The following is a 16,500-nucleotide window of genomic DNA, read 5'->3' as shown; positions in this document are numbered from 1 at the left end:
TAAGCCAGATGTCCAGTAGTACATTGTGCTGTGCTTGCTGTCATTTTGTTTTCTGGTTGAAGAGTCAGAAAGCAATCAGCTCAGACCAAGGGCCTTTGAACACAGCCTTGTTAAACACACAAAACAAGAGGTTTTATGTTTTTTGTTTTTTAAATAAGAGTTCTTAATTGATGTTTATAGGGCATTCCTGCTTGGAAGCATCTATGATACTGCATAACTCCTGTCATTCAATTGGCCCTGTTGAAAGTTATCCCCATAATCTATTACTGGGACCAAGAAAAAATGAACTCCACCCTTTGTGTTCACAAACAGACACGATGACAGACCACAGCAGTGATATTCATGGAATGTCTCTTCTAGACTTAAGACCCCAGTTGAGCTCTCTAGGCACTACTTGGCATTTGTGCATTACCACTCACCTTGTATCTTCTTACCCAATGTAATGGTTTTCACATAGGTCCAGGATTGAAAGGAAGAACTTTTCTCTAGGGATTGGCAGCCTGTAACTCTGTGACATATTAACCAATTATCTTTATCCTAAACTGTGTGTTAGGGGGCACGGCAGGGTGGGGACATTTTGCTACAAGGAAAGTAAAAGAATAAAGACCTTTAAATAGTCACTATGTTTTGGGAAGGTATCAAAACAAGATTTTAAGGGAGGAGGTACTGGGTGTTTTTAGTCTTGTTTTTTTTTTTTTTAAGATTTATTTATTTATTTATTTATTTATTTATTTATTTATTTATTTATTTATTTATTTATGATAGACATAGAGAGAGAGGCAGAGACACAGGAGGAGGGAGAAGCAGGCTCCATGCCGGGAGCCCGATGTGGGACTCGATCCGGGGATTCCAGGATCGTGGCCTGGGCCAAAGGCAGGAGCTAAACCACTGAGCCACCCAGGGATTCCCCTCTTGTTTTGTTTTTAATTCGCTGTGTAATGAATAATTAAAAGGAAGTGTGTATACATTCAATACCACTTTTAAATGCCAACAGTAATTTGGAGGTGAATTTCCTGTGTGGCGCCAACAGTTAATGTTTTCCTAACCTTACATGTTTTAAATGATGAGAAAATTATAGCAAAAATGCAAACATATGTCCTTGTTCCTTTCCGATTTTTAAAAAATTTTATTTAAGCCCAATGCAGGGCTCAAACCCACAATCCTGAGATCAAGACCCAAGCTAAGATCAAGAGTTGGAGGCTTAGGGATCCCTGGGTGGCGCAGCGGTTTGGCGCCTGCCTTTGGCCCAGGGCGTGATCCTGGACACCCAGGATCGAATCCCACGTCGGGCTCCCGGTGCATGGAGCCTGCTTCTCCCTCTGCCTGTGTCTCTGCGCCTCTCTCTCTCTCTCTGTGTGTGACTATCATAAATAAATTAAAAAAATAAAAAAGAGTTGGAGGCTTAACCAACTGAACCACCCAGGCACCCTTGTCTCCTTCTGATTTCAGAATATATTTCTCTCTTAAATTTTGGCTGCATGTGTCCATACCGAGGGGTTGTATGAATACCATTATGAGACTGACTTTCTTATTGTGGCAAAATGTACAGTTCAGGGACATTAAGGACATCCACACTCTTGTGCTACCATCACCATGATCCATCCTCAGAAATTTTTTTATCTTCAAGACGGACCTTTTTTATAAAGGGTCAAATTTAATTCCCCCTGCCTGGCACATCGACTTTTTTCTTACTTCTCCTGTCTTTATATCATGGCCTTCTCATCTCAGTATTTTCTCCAGGCTTACATGCAGAAGTCAAATGTAAGGTGACCTGATGGATCAGGCGGATCCTGTCCTCCATCTCCAAAGTAAAAAAATGATCACAAGTGGCATTTGGTTTCATCCTAGGAATACTATCATTTGATTCAGGACCACCATGGTGACTCGAAAGTCTTGTGAAGGAAACCAGAAGGAAACCAGTCTTGAACCAGAAGGAAAGAGCCACCGGAATCAGGGGGCATTCATGTTGATTTTCCAAGGACTTCCTTGCAAATGAATTCTGCATGAAAATAATTATTGTTCTGTATCAGATGACTTTCTCATATTTTAGTGAGATCAAAGAAAGTATTTTTTTAAATTTTTTTATTTATTTATGATAGTCACAGAGAGAGAGAGAGGCAGAGACATAGGCAGAGGGAGAAGCAGGCTCCATGCACCAGGAGCCTGATGTGGGATTTGATCCCTGGTCTCCAGGATTGTGCCCTGGGCCAAAAGCAGGCGCCAAACCGCTGCGCCACCCAGGGATCCCCAAGAAAGAACATTTTAATTCTGTCCAAGCTAATCTTGAGGAAAAAAGTCTAACTTCTGGGTACTCTGGAAATACTGGAAATTCCACATTAAAGAAGATACATTTTTGAATTGATAACTAAGCTGATATGTGAAAGCCTTTACAAATATGAATACAGAAATGACTAATTTAGAATTAATGTCAGCAAGTTCCTCAGTTGGTCTATTTTCACAAGAATGTGCTTCATACTGCTTAAGACTAGTTATTGGGTAAAACATAAAAATAACAATATTCTATATTTTCATGGATCTAAGACTGTAAGTCTATTAGGTGACTTGTCATTAGGTTTACTATTGTTTCATTACCTTAGTATTGACCGTATTTAGGTCCACTTTTCTCTATAGACATTGTTTCCTTCAAGTCCTATTTTCATCACAAAGATCGTTTTACTGTCAGACAAAATTAAGTGGTTCCAAATTGTGCAATCACTTTTATGTTATTCAAAATAGGTGGGTCTTTCATTAATTCACTTTTGTTTTAATCCCTTCCTATCCTGTAACCTGAGAAAATGAAAGTTTATCTGGATTACGTTTATGTTTAATATCAACATGGTTTGTAAGTAATGGAAAACCACTCATTCTCATAGCTGACAGCCCCTGAACCCCAGTTCTCTGCAGAACAGCCAGAGGTGTGTGCAGTGTGTCTGCACTTGAAGGCCATAGACTGTGTGCAGAATCAAGAGCTCTGTTGGAACATGTGTGGTGCAAAGCCAGTTCTGGTGCATAAGCAACATGTGGGATTTAAAGTTTATTCTCTGGAGAAATATTGTTCTCTGTTTAAAAACCAGCTTTCCAGGGGGGCGGGGAAGTGTCCCGGGCAGGCTCAGTAGGGAGAGCATGTGACTCAGTCTCAGGGTTGTGAATTCAAAACCCTACATTAGGCATAGAAATTGCTAAATTTCTCATAAATAGATAGATAGACTAATAATAATAAATAAACCAACCCAACTTTCCATACACAATTGATCTATTGGTCCACACAGCCATTGTCATCGGATCATGGGTTGTTCTTTCAGTCATTTTGCTTCCATCAGCGTCACTTGTTTGCAATGATTCTTGGAAAGCTTAGTCGAGAGGATTTCCTAAAATTAAAAGAAAAGTATTTCCAGCTTAGTCTGGATGGGCTGTAAAACCCATCTGCATAGGCAGCTTATTTAAACCAGGAATGTGTTCTGAGAAGCATTGCTAAGTACAGAAACATTTTTTTCCATTGAAATAGCTTATTTGTAAATAAAGAATTTTGTTGTTGTTCCTAACTTATAAAGCCTCACATGGAATATTTAGATGGAACCAAACAGAGGAGGTCGGCGGTTAAAATCCTAGTTTTAAAATGTATGATCATGTATGACCATGTCTAGTTTTAAAATGTATGTTATGTATGACTATAGCATTTTACACTTTTGTTCATCCTCAAGTTTAAAAAGGTGGAATGAGGGTCAAGCCAGCAATGCTAAAATGCTTCATGGACACTGTATAGCTTTACTCTGTTGCATCTAACCATAGATAAACAAATTTATCAGGACAAACAGCAAAGCCTGAGACTTTCCTGGCCCTATTTCTTGTTATCACTGCCATCCCTAAGGACAAAATCTGGGAAACGACTTGGGAACTGCTTCACATATCTGGCAGCATGTGCATGAATTTCCTTTGGGTGCTGGCTTCTCTGTTGGACTGAGCTTCATGGAAAGGACCTCAGGGCCTGATGAAGAGAAGCTGCTGGTGTAAACTGATCAACAGCTGGAGCAAAGACCTGAAAAGTTGTTTGAATGTTCTAGAACTTTCAGTACGTGATTCCAAGTAGACACATTTATGACTCCCTTCAATAACAAAGGAATAGAGATGAGCTAATGGATGGTGAAAGTGATGTTTGTTATAAAATATTCATATCATTGTAGGTAAATAGGAGATAAATGCATCTCTCTTATCAGAGGTGACCTTTGGCTGTAATTTAACATGCTGGATAGATTAAAAGAAAAACAGCCCCGGTGGATGTGTGATCTACATTTAATGCGTCAGCCAGCAATAGGTAAATAAGAAATTAATGTTTCCACTTGGTTTATATTTCACAAGGTAATAATGGACACTTGAATCTGCTTGTGAGACCAGTTATATTTAGCAGTTGCATTTTCGGCTGTCCCTCCTGTAGGTCTTGACAAGTACAGGGGAATGTAAAGATAATCTATATACTGTACAAGAAAAGGAAACACTGCATAATTCTCTTTTTAGAACAAGGAGAAAAGTGGCTTTTTCCCTTTGAAAATTGTGGCAGAGCAGTACTCTTAAAACTATTCATGGTGAGGGACAAGTTTTTAAACTTCCTAATGCTTTGCAGACTGGCACTTTCATAAAATACAATAAAAATACTACACCAAGGGGCACCTGGGTGGCTCAGGGGTTGAGCTTCTGCCTTTGGCTCAGGATGTGACCCCTGGGGCCTGGGATTGAGTCCCACATCGGGCCCCCCGTGAGGAACCTGCTTCTCCCTCTGCCTGTGTCTCTGCCTCTCTCTGTGTGTCTCTCATGAATAAATAAAAGCTTTTTAAAAAATGTTACACCAAGATCAAGTTCCTATAAAACTTTCTAAACATTTTTTTCTCAATTTCTGTATATGTTAGCAGACTGGCAACAAAGGGTTCATGATGTGATGGTGGTCTGGAGAGCCCACTTTAACAGCACTGAAATAGGAGTTTCAGGCCAGAATCAATAGATTCTGATGCAATTTATCTGGGAGTTTGGGATTTTGCCCAGATTTAGGGCAATGCGTTTTTGTTGTTGTTGTTTTGTGGGGTTACTGCTGTTACCGATCCAGTCAAGACACAGTATATAGTCATGCAATGTGTGCCTCGCTCGGGGCACCTGACTGAGGAGGTGAATGCAGCTCCCCTCCAGGCTTTCATAGGTTTCTATAGTCTCTTAGCAGAAAGTAGCAAGAAACTCATTTTGATTTTGGTTCTTTGTGCTAACAAAAATCTTCATTATGTGGAGGCTGAGAAAAATCAAGGCCATTCCACCTCAAGTTTAGCATTAGCACAAGTACAGCCATCTTAGGCCCCTGTGAATAAGAGCTGAACTTTATAGGAAAAACTGCAGAATGTCCTCAATGTCCTCGGCACGTAATCCCATATCAGAAAGACAACAGAGCCCACACCCGTGGTAGAAAGTCCCATATTAGAATGAGAACAGAGCTCAATGCCCTGGAAAGTCCCATATCAAAATGTAAACAGAACTTGAGGAATTGCTCCAGCCCTTCTGAAAATCCCCTGGACCAGCCTATAAAAAACCCAGCTGTAACCCATTTTGGGGTCCAAGTCCCTGCTCCGCTGTGTCGGGTATACTTGGACCCAAGCTCGAGCTTGCTAATAAACCCTCGTGCGCTTGCATCGGTGTCAGCTCCTTGGTGGTTTCTCGGATTCTTAATCTTGGGCACAACACATTACACTTTATTTCTTTGCTGGATTTCAAGCTCCTGTGGTAAGGGAGGTAGGTCCTGTATCATTCTGAGGAGAACAGTGTTCAGACAAATATCAGATGAATTCCAAATTGCAAGGTGATGAGAACCAAGCACAGTTGTTAATACTTAAAGAAGCAAAGAACCTAATAGTGTGGGTATCTTCCCTGAAATGCCTTTGATCCAGAATTTAAAGAGAACAAGTTTTTATTTTATGTATTTATTTATTTATTTTATAAATTTATTTTTTATTGGTATTTAATTTGCCAACATATAGAATAACACTCAGTGCTCATCCCATCAAGTGCCCCCCTCAGTGCCCGTTACCCAGTCAGCCCCAACCCCCACCCACCTCCCTTTCTACCACCCCTAGTTCATTTCCCAGAGTTAGGAGTGAGAGTAAGTTTTTAGACATCCTAGGAAGATAAGCTTTCTGAAGTTAATGATACTTCCACATAGTCATCAAGTCAGCATGACCTATGGAATGGCCACAGTAGACATTAAAGATCAAACCAAGTTTTGCTAACATTGTAGCTCTAATGAGGTTAAAATTAATCAAGGATACTGACTTCACCCAGAAACAGATTTTTATTTTTTATTTACTTTTTTTAAAAAAGATTTTATTTATTTATTCATGAGAGACACACACAGAGAAAGGCAGAGACACAGGCAGAGGGAGAAGCAAGCTCCACGCAGGGAGCCTGATGCAGGACTCAATCCCAGGACCCTGGGAAACACCCTGAGCCAAACAAAGGCAGCCACTCAACCACTGAGCCACCCAGGTGTCCCCAGAAACAGATTTTTAAATAAATTATGGCTTGTGAAAGAATGTTATTAAGTAGGGTCATGGATTTCTAAAAATGAATAGAACACTTGTGCTATGTTCTGTGCCTGTGGACGAGGCCTGACCTGGGCCTGGACTATGCCAAGCAGGTCCCAGGTTGGAGACAACAATGCGGGGTCAGGCTGGTGTAGCTAGCAAGAAGCAAGGGCATGGGCAGCCTGAACTTGCAAACCCATGGCAGGAACACTTGAGTGTATCTCAGATCTTTATCAAAGTCAGAAGCAGAAGGACACACCCAAGGTGCACAACTGAAATCAGAAAAATGAAGTCCTAGAAACTTATTACCAATACAGAGGACAACACTCTCAGTGGCAAGTGAGATGGGAGGGGTTTAAGTAACAGGCTTTTCCACCAGACTGTGTTAACCAGATACACCCATTATACCTTGGTTCCTGACAGTCTTTGAAGTCCCAAAGACGACCATCTGCTTGATCTTCGCAGGACTCCTATATGGTGGGCGAAAGAGGAGCCACAGGCTAAATTTCTACAGTAAGGAAGGGCTCACCCATGTCCTTGCAACCAAATGCCATACTCTATCCAATCATCTGTGGCTAGGGTATAAGGCCTGAGTGTCTGGCCTTAAGGCACAGATTCAAAATTTCTGGGAAGTGGGTGTGAGCACGGTGTGCCTTGAACCACATCTATCATACGTGGAGATTTTTACAACTCACGAGTGACCTTACAGCGATGGAAGAAGAATCTAGTTCAGATCACCATGTAATTGAGGTTAGTAATCTTATCAGTGAGCATCATCACTGATAAAAATGTTAATGAATTCACTGGAGAGAAGCACAAATCCCCAAGGGCACCAAAAGGGCAGGGTAACCATCACGCAGGGTTGCCCACCTGAGGTTGTTTTCTCAGTAGTCAAAGTGGAAGGTAAAAAGAGGAAAAAGTTGCAGGTGCCCAGAGTAATTAACCTTGTGTGCAGATTTGTTGCTGTTGATTTATTTAAACAGCTGAGAAGATACATGTGGTATTTTCAAAGTGCAGACCAGGGGCACCTGAGTGGCTCAGTCAGTTGGGCCTCCTGATTTGATTTTGGCTCAGGTCATGATCTCTGGTCCTCTGATTCAGCCCTGGGTGGGGCTCTGTGCTCAGCATAGAGTCGGTTTGAGATTCTCTGCCTCTCCCTCTGCCCCTCCTCCTGCTCACTCTCTCCCTTTATCTCTGTGTCTCTCTCTCAAACAAACAAATAAATGTAGGCCAAAGTCCTGTGAGCTTTCTTGCAGTGTTTTGACTTGAAGTGGATTATGGATCCTCTAAACCTATCCTGGGTGCATTTTCAGCCACCCTTTTAGCCTGCAGGGGGTTAGCTCTGTAAAGCATTTGGGCTTAATACTTAAACTTCTTGTTGCAAAGTTTGTATTTGTCATTGTCTACTTTCTCCAGGTTCCATGATGACTTCCTAAATTTGTTCTCTTTGTGCTACGGTAAGTTTCCAAGGTAGTAGAAACTGGCTTCTCCACTCTTAAGCATAAGTGTGAAGGTCAAATCTGATTGTCTGGAACCTCATGCACAGAATTCCCAACAGGTCTATCAAAAGTTAGTTTTATGTTTAGTGTAATGAAATATTGTTTTCTCTATGCCTATTATGACTTCTACAGGATATTATGTTTGTTAAGACACAGTCTGGGGCCAGGGAGCAGAGCGCCCAGGCCCTTAGAAGCATAAACCTGGTGGTGGTTCTCATTGGTCAGATTGCATTTGTGGTTTTTTAAATGTTAAGTAAATAAAGACCATGGGAAATCTTTGGAGGACCTCATGGTAGATATCAGAAAAGATAGTTTGGTATTGTAAATGAGTAATCTGCTAAATTTACTTCTGGACTAGTCTGTGTTGGAGACATTAAACTTATCTGCATTTCAAAGGTTAATACAGCCAAACTAAACCAAGAGCTATTTTGGCTTAAAAAGAGCATGTGCTTCTATAAGCACATATATTAAAATTGGAACAAAACAGAGAGGATTAGAGTGGCCTCTGCATGAGGATGATGTGCAAATTCCTGACATATTCCATATTTTTATATATTTAATTATATTGTAATAATGTTGTATGGTGACTGATGGTAACTATACTTACTGTGGTGAACACTGGGTAATGTGTAGAATTGTTGGATCACTATGTTGTATACATGAAACTAATATAATATTGTATGTCAACTATACTTCAATAATAAAAGCTAAAATAAATGGAGACGCCTGGATGGCTCAGCGGTTGAGCGTCTGCCTTTGGCTCAGGGTGTGATTCTGTGGTGCCATGATTGAGTCCCACACTGGGGTCCCTGCAGGGAGCCTGCTTCTCCCTCTGCCTGTGTCTCTGCCTCTCTCTGTGTGTCTCTCATGAATGAATAAATAAACTCTTCCTAAAAAAAAAAAAAGCTAAAATAAATATAGAGAAGAGAAAATATTTCTTACAAGTTAATGATCATTAAGACCTAATGAAATATGTAAATATGCTGAACAATGCTAAGAAAATCACAATAATAAAAAGTCAGACTTAAAGCTTTATTCCAATGATCTCAGGCACCAAATTGAATATCCATGTGGGAAGAAAAGTACCATATAAAATGGATGTTATTACCGGTACTGGTACTGTACCCAAACTTACTGGTTTACCCAGAGTTCCTTACTTCACCTTAGGAAATATAAGTAAATAAATAAATATGGTGAAATAGTTTCAAATGGTCCCAAACCATCTTCTTTACTGTACTCTCAAACTTCCTCCAGATAATGAGGCTTTTTTTTTTTTTAAATTCATGAGAGACACAGAGAGAGAGAGACAGAGAGAGAGGGCAGAGGGAGAAGTAGGCTCCATGCAGGGAGACTGACATGGGACTTGATCCCTGGTCTCCAGGATCACGTTCTGGGCCAATAACAGTGCTAAACCGCTGAGCCATCAGGGCTGCCCAAGGCTTTTAACATCAGTTTTTATGTTGAATGAGAGACAGTGATAAAAAGCTGTAACTAAAGGCATTTGCAAATGAATGAAGCAAAATACATTCTTCAAATATAACTGGAAAAGAATCTCTCTGCCTAAAACCATTTCAAGAGGCTTATAAAGTTTAGGAATGTTAGCAAAGACACATGATGAAGGACAACCCCTTCAAAATTGTATTACTGTCTCCATATTCCTATTTGTAAATTGATGGTCCTAAGGAGATGTACAGTTATAGTAACACACCTTTAGTACCATTGTATACAAAGAGACCAGGAAGTTCAGCATCATATATGTGGCAGGCCAGAAAGCCATTCAATTCTTGTATACAGAGAGAATCAATTTTCACACTGAATTACTGACCTTGTGATTAATGACTGACTGATAGCCACTTTTAAATTTTTATTTATTTATTTATTTTACAAGAGCATTCTAACTGTTTCACAGCATCCAGCCATATGTTTGGTCCTTCAATGCACCTGCGGCCAACCTCACAGTCCCTGTTCCCTCCCCCAAACTCTTTGGTCTCAAACTTTACCATAGCAGAGAGAGAATTTTGTGAATCTCTTCCCAAGGTCAAGATAGAGATCATCCAACATTATGCTTTCAAGAGAATCAACTTCCAAATTGACTATTTAAGAAACCCAGAGGGTCATACCTTAGTAGTAGGGCTAAACTAGCTCAAAATAGAAGCTGCTGCAGACCTAATCTTAAACAGTTTTCTAAAAGCCATGAAAAGATCAAACCCATCTGATCTTCCAGTAGCTTAACTTCTTCCAGAACAAAGCTAATGCTCTTTAAAGAAAGATAGCAAAGTTCAGATACTCAATAACCTAATAACTCAATACTCAGTGTCCAATAAAAATTCTTAGACATACTAAGAATCAGGAAAAGGTGACCCCATAACCCAAGAGGAAAAAAAAAAAAGCAAATAGCCAATAGAAAAAGATTCAACAATGACAGAGATGGTGGAATTAGTACACAAAACTTTGAAATATCTATTAGAAAAAGACTCAATATATTTAAGAATCTTTAATATAAATAGAATGGAGAGAGAATGAAGATATAAAAAGAACCAAATGGAATTTCTAGAGATAAAAATTTAAATGGCTGAAATGGAAAAAAAATAATACACTGGATGGGACTGAGTCATAGAAAAAGAAAAGACCAGGAAACTTGAAGATGTAGCAATACAAACAGTTCAACCTGAAACATAGAAAAAAAGATGGAAGAAAATAAATAAGCCTTTAGTGACCCGGGGATAATATCAAGTGGTTAATTGTATGTATAATTGGAATCCCAGAAAACTGATTTAGTGAGAAGGTAGAAGAGGGAGACAGGAAAATATCCAAAGAAACAATGAAAAAAATCCAAATTTAGTAAAAACTATGAACCCACATATCTATCTATAAACATTAATGAGTCTCAAGGAGGATAAATACACAGAAAATCACATCAAAGCACATTATAATTAAATTGCTGAATAACAGTGACAAGGAGAAAATCTTAAAATCAGCCAGAGAAAAAAGGCACTTGATGGACAGAAGAACAAAGATAAGAGTGAGAGCAGATTTCTTCTCAGAAATGATGCAAGTCAGGAGACAATGGTATGGCATCTTTAAATTGCAGAATGAAAAAATAAAATATGGTCAACATGGGGTTATACATCCTGCAAAAATCTCCTTTAAGATGTTCAACTGGGATGCCTGAGTGGCTCAGTGGTTGAGCATCTGCTGTTGGCTCAGGGAGTGATCCTGTATTCCTGGGATCGAGTCCCACAGCTCCTTGCATGTAACGTGCTTCTCCTCCCTCTGCCTGTGTCTCTGCTTCTCTTTCTGTGTTTCTCATGAATAAATAAATAAAATCTTGAAAAAAAAAAGTTCAACAAGGGGTACATGGCTGGCTCAGTCAGAAGAGCATGTAACTCTTGATCATGTAAGTTCCACATGAAATGTAGAGATTATTTAAATAAATAAAACTTTAGGGATCCTTGGGTGGCACAGCGGTTTAGCGCCTGACTTTAGCCCAGGGTGCGATCCTGGAGACCCGGGATCGAATCCCATGTCCGGCTCCCGGTGCATGGAGCCTGCTTCTCTGCCTCTCTCTCTCTCTCTGACTATCATAAATTAAAAAAATAATAATAATAAAAAAAATTAAAAAAAATAAATAAAACTTTAAAATACAATGAAATAAAGTGTTCAACTTAAGGTGAAATAAAGGCTTCTAAAGACACATAGAAGCTGAGAGACTTTGTAATTGAATATCACTGAAATAATATTAAAGTAAATTCTTTAGGTGGAAAACAAAGCCAGATAAAAACATGGATCTACACAGGGAATGAAGAACAAAAGAAATGGTAAATATGATAAATATGAAAGTATTTTGTTTTCATTTAAAAAATTCAACTACATAAAGCAAAAAAAAAAAAAAACACCCCACATGTCATGGTTTTCATAGTTTACACAGAAGCAAAATGTATGACAATAGCACAAAGGATAGTAGGGGGAAATGGAAGTATACTGCTTAAGGTTAGTACATAACATTCAAATATTTAAGTAGACTTGTTACCAAGTAAGCTAAGGAGATATAAACATTAGTACAACCACTAAAAACTAAAATGTAGACATATAACTAATAAACCAAGAGCAGGAAATGGGGAGGGGCGGGGAAATGAACAGAGAACAGATCAGATGACTAGAGAACTAATAGCAAAGGACAGACAGGCAAGTTGGGGAAGTTGTTAAGGAAAAGTAGCAGACTGTTGAGATGCTGTGCATGCAAAAGAGGAACAGCTATCTTTCTTAGAGCTGAAGAAAGCAATAATCACTGAAGGAATAGGTAAGGATTAAAGAATCCTTATGGAATAGAAATGGGAAGCTTTTTCTTTTTGAACCATTTGGACTCAAGATCCAGCTCCCAACTTTTTAGAGTGTTAGGGGCTCCTGTTGGTGCTTACTCAGATTGATGCACTTTCTTTCCTCAGTAAGAGAAGTGTCATTTACAACTTTTGTGTTAATGAATCCCAGGGCTCCTATGGAAATGGACTCTGACCTCTTACACAACATGTTTACTTAAGCCAGAACAGAGGAAATAGTGGACATTGAGAGATCAAATGGCTGCCTTCCACTCTGTTCCCTTTGTGGATAATAATAGGGGTGTCTGGGTGGCTCAATGGGTTAAGCATCTGCCTTCAGCTCAGTTCATGATCCCAGGGTCCTGGGATTGAGCCCTGTGTTGGGCCCCCTGCTCAGTGGGACGTCTGCTTCTCCCTCTGTCCCTTCTCCTGCACTTTCTCTCATGCTCTCTCTCCTCTTAAAAAAATAAATAAAATCTCTGAAAATGTTTTTTTCTTTTTAAGGGAAGCTGCATATGACTTCATGGAATTTGACAGAGTTAAATTCCTGTGCTTATTTTGATATCTAAATATGAGTATGATTGGTAAATGGCAACTAAAATTGAATCTTTGAGTGAGAATGAAAAACAGTGAAATGGAACCATATGCATTTAGTTAGATTTTTTGTAGAGCATCTCATCGACCTACTCCACTGTAATCATACAGACGAAAGCATGAGTTTATATGGTCTGACACAATTTTGCTGTTCAAACATTTGTGGAAATTTTCCATATAATTTCTCATTTGGAAATACTAAATCTTACAAAATTCCTTTATAACAGTTTTATATGGGGCTCAAATTCATGTTCACCCTACAGATAAATTCTGTTATGACAGGATTGATCATATAGAAATATGTGTAGTGGACATCCATCTGCAACTATGTGTTGAGGTTCATCTTTGGATTAAATTTAGAAAGGTAGAGAATTAGATGAGTAACTCTTCATCTACACCTCATCCTTAGAAATGGGCCCATTTCCAGGCCAGGTCCAAGGTTATATCTTAGAAATTTGTGCCCATCTGAAACATGCTTAATAAGATAGTTCTTGCCACGAAGGCTGTTGACAGAATAGCCTGAGTATATTCATGGCAGTAGTCTGGGCTTCTAATGTCATGGGAGACTATGTGCTCCCAGAAGAAAATAAATTACTTTATAGCATGATGAGATGACTTGTTAAAGAATTCAGTAATAAAAATATCTTTCATGAATACAAGATGTATTCCACAGTTTTGGCTTAACTTATCACATGTGTAATTATTGACAAGTTTTGGATAAGGAAATGAAGTTAATAGAGGCAAGTGACTTATCTAAGAGCTCATGCTGACTGAGAACCAGCACGTCACAATCAATCAATATATTTTGCTAACTGGACTGATGAAGTAGTAGTATAGGATATCTTTTGTTTCCTGGTTGAATGCTCATGAAATGTATATATAAACGCAATCCTGTCTGCCATAATATATGACAGTGTTAAAAAGAAGAAAAGCACAGGAGAAATTGTCACTCTTAGAAAACTTCTGTGGGATCTGGGTAGCCTTTTGAATGGTACCTTTGACAGTTTAGCCAATGCAGGGGAGCTGTCCCTGGTGCTGAACCTACCTTAAAGCAAATAGGTCAAAGAATGACCTTCACCAATTTTTGTACATATTTTTTTCTGGGCTCCTATTACCAATGATGACAATACTACGAACAAAAATTATATTTATAAATGATTTCCAATTTTGAACATTTTATTTTTTTAAAAGATTTTATTATTTATTTATTCATGAGAGACACACACAGAGAGAGAGAGAGAGAGGCAGAGACATAGGCAGAGGTAGAAGCAGGCTACATGCAGGGAGCCCAATGTGGGACTAGATCCCTGGTCTCTAGGATCACAGCCTGGGCTGAAGGTGGTTCTAAACCTCTGAGCCACCCAGGATGCCCATTTTGAACGTTTTAAAGACTATTACTTAGGTTACAACCTTGTTGAGTTATGTACACATTAAATTTACATTTTAAAGTGTACAATTCAGCATATCCTAGTATATTCACAAAGTTGTAAAATTATCCTCACTATCTAATGTTAGAATATTTTATTACCACAAAAGGAAATTCATCCTCTCAGCCTCTGGCAACCAGGAATCTACTTCCTGTCTCTATAGATTTGCCTATTCCAGACTTTTCATATAAAAGGAATTATACAATGAATCCTCTCGTGACTAGCTTCTTTCTTGTAATACCATGTTTTCAAGGATTATCTATTTTTTAATATGTATCAGCACTTTGTTACTTTTTATCGACAATAATCCATTGTATGGATATACTACATTTTATTCATCTATTTCTCAATGAACATTTAAATTGTTTCTACTTTTTAACTATGCTGCTATGAACATACACTTCCAAGTTTTTTTGTGTGAACATGGTTTCAGTTCTCTTACATATGTACCTAGGAGTGGAATTGCTGGGTTATATGATCTTTTCAATATCTTGAGGAACTACCAGATGCTTTTTCAAAGCAAATGCACTATTTTACATTCCCACCAGCTATGTGTGAAGATTCCAATTTCTTCACATCCTTGCAAACATTTGTTGTTGTCTTTCTTGATTTTAGTCATCATAATAGGTGTGAAATTGTATCTCATTGTGGTTTTTTACTTGTTCTCATATTTCCCTAGTGACTAATGATGTTGAATATCTCCTTATGTACTTACTGGTCATTTGTTATCCTCTTTGGAAAAATGTCTATTCAAATCTTTTGCCCATTTTTAAAAACTTGGGTGATTTTTTTATTGTGTAAGTGAAAGAGTTCTTTACACATTCTGGGTATGAATCCTTTATCAAATATATCATTTGCAAATATTTTCTCTCACTCTATGGATTGCCTTATCACTTTCTGGATGTTGTAAAGGACTATTTTAAACACAGTGATCCCTCTCTGTGGTTCTTCCCAAACCTTTCCTCAGCAATTCTACAAGTGTTTGTTAATAGAATGTAGTAAGAATGTGCTCTTAGTGGCACATTATGAAGGAGGGAACTCATTTACAATACAGTTGTTGGGAACTATCATATGAAAGAATGTTTTTAGTGGTTCTCTGGTAAAAGACTTGTTTGTAAACTGGATGATGCAGAATATATGACATATGTTCCCTGCAGGAGAAGAGGCGTGCTTCAAATGCTGTACTTTTCTCATTATACTGAGCCTACTCTCCTCTTAACAATACACACTCTGCTTGAAAATGTTGCCAAGAAAAAAAAGTAAATGGAAACATATAACTGTTTTCTACCCTAACAAGTATTAAGCTCTTATTTTCAAATTCTTTGGCAAGGAAGCAAGGAAATACATTTCTTTTACACAATCAGAGAGAGATTAAATTATTTTTTAATTGGAAAATATTACCTTCTGCCAGAGTTTTTTTCCTTCCTTGTGGAAAGTAGAATAAGAAAAAAAAATCTAGTAAGTTAACTGAGGTCAGTTTTATTCCCTTGAAAGGTTCTAAATGCAGCATTTATCCAACACCTACATTAAATTGAAAAAACATCTTCTAACCCTCATAGCTCTGAGCCAAAAACATATCTCCCCTCTATTGGCAGCTCTCCACCATGGGCTTAAATTAAGAGATTCTTCCTTCTGCTAAAATCAATAGTTGCTATCAACTAATTGAAGCATCATTCTAACATTAAAGTTTAGGGTTCATAGGGTAATTATATTTATTAATATTTATTTTAAATGCTCATTTTTTGAGACAGAAATAAGACTGATATAGTAGTTTTGTATACAAATATCTGAAATTCCCACTTAATTTATATAGTTTTTACCCTAGTATCTCAAAGTCATAAAAGTTAGGGTCATTTATATTTTATCCAAATAATTCTTGTGTAGATTTGCTTTTTAAAATAAAAACATAGCGGAAGTCAGAAGACCTGAGTTCTGTTTTTAGGATTTAATTTTTTTAAAGTAATCTCTACACCCAATGTGGGGCTTGAACTTACAACCTCAAGATCTAGACTTGCAGACTCCACCTTCTGAGCCAGCCAGGCACACCCCCCCACACACCCCGAGTTCTTTTTTGATGTCACTGTGATCTCTAGAAGACAATGAACCACTG

General features: G+C 38.4%; 1 non-coding gene across 1 annotated transcript; it reads left to right on the top strand.

Annotated features, from left to right (window-relative positions):
* The first annotated feature begins 8,499 nt into the window (after positions 1 to 8,499).
* Positions 8,500 to 8,603, top strand: LOC129498994 (U6 spliceosomal RNA). The gene has a single exon (XR_008662263.1). It is a non-coding gene; the product is annotated as a U6 spliceosomal RNA (small nuclear RNA).
* The last annotated feature ends 7,897 nt before the right edge of the window (positions 8,604 to 16,500 follow it).

The sequence above is a fragment of the Nyctereutes procyonoides genome, unplaced genomic scaffold (assembly GCF_905146905.1).
Source record: "Nyctereutes procyonoides isolate TBG_1078 unplaced genomic scaffold, NYPRO_anot_genome, whole genome shotgun sequence".
Lineage (NCBI taxonomy): Eukaryota > Metazoa > Chordata > Mammalia > Carnivora > Canidae > Nyctereutes > Nyctereutes procyonoides.
Note: the sequence above shows the minus strand (reverse complement) of the source record. Positions and strands in the feature narration are given on the sequence as shown.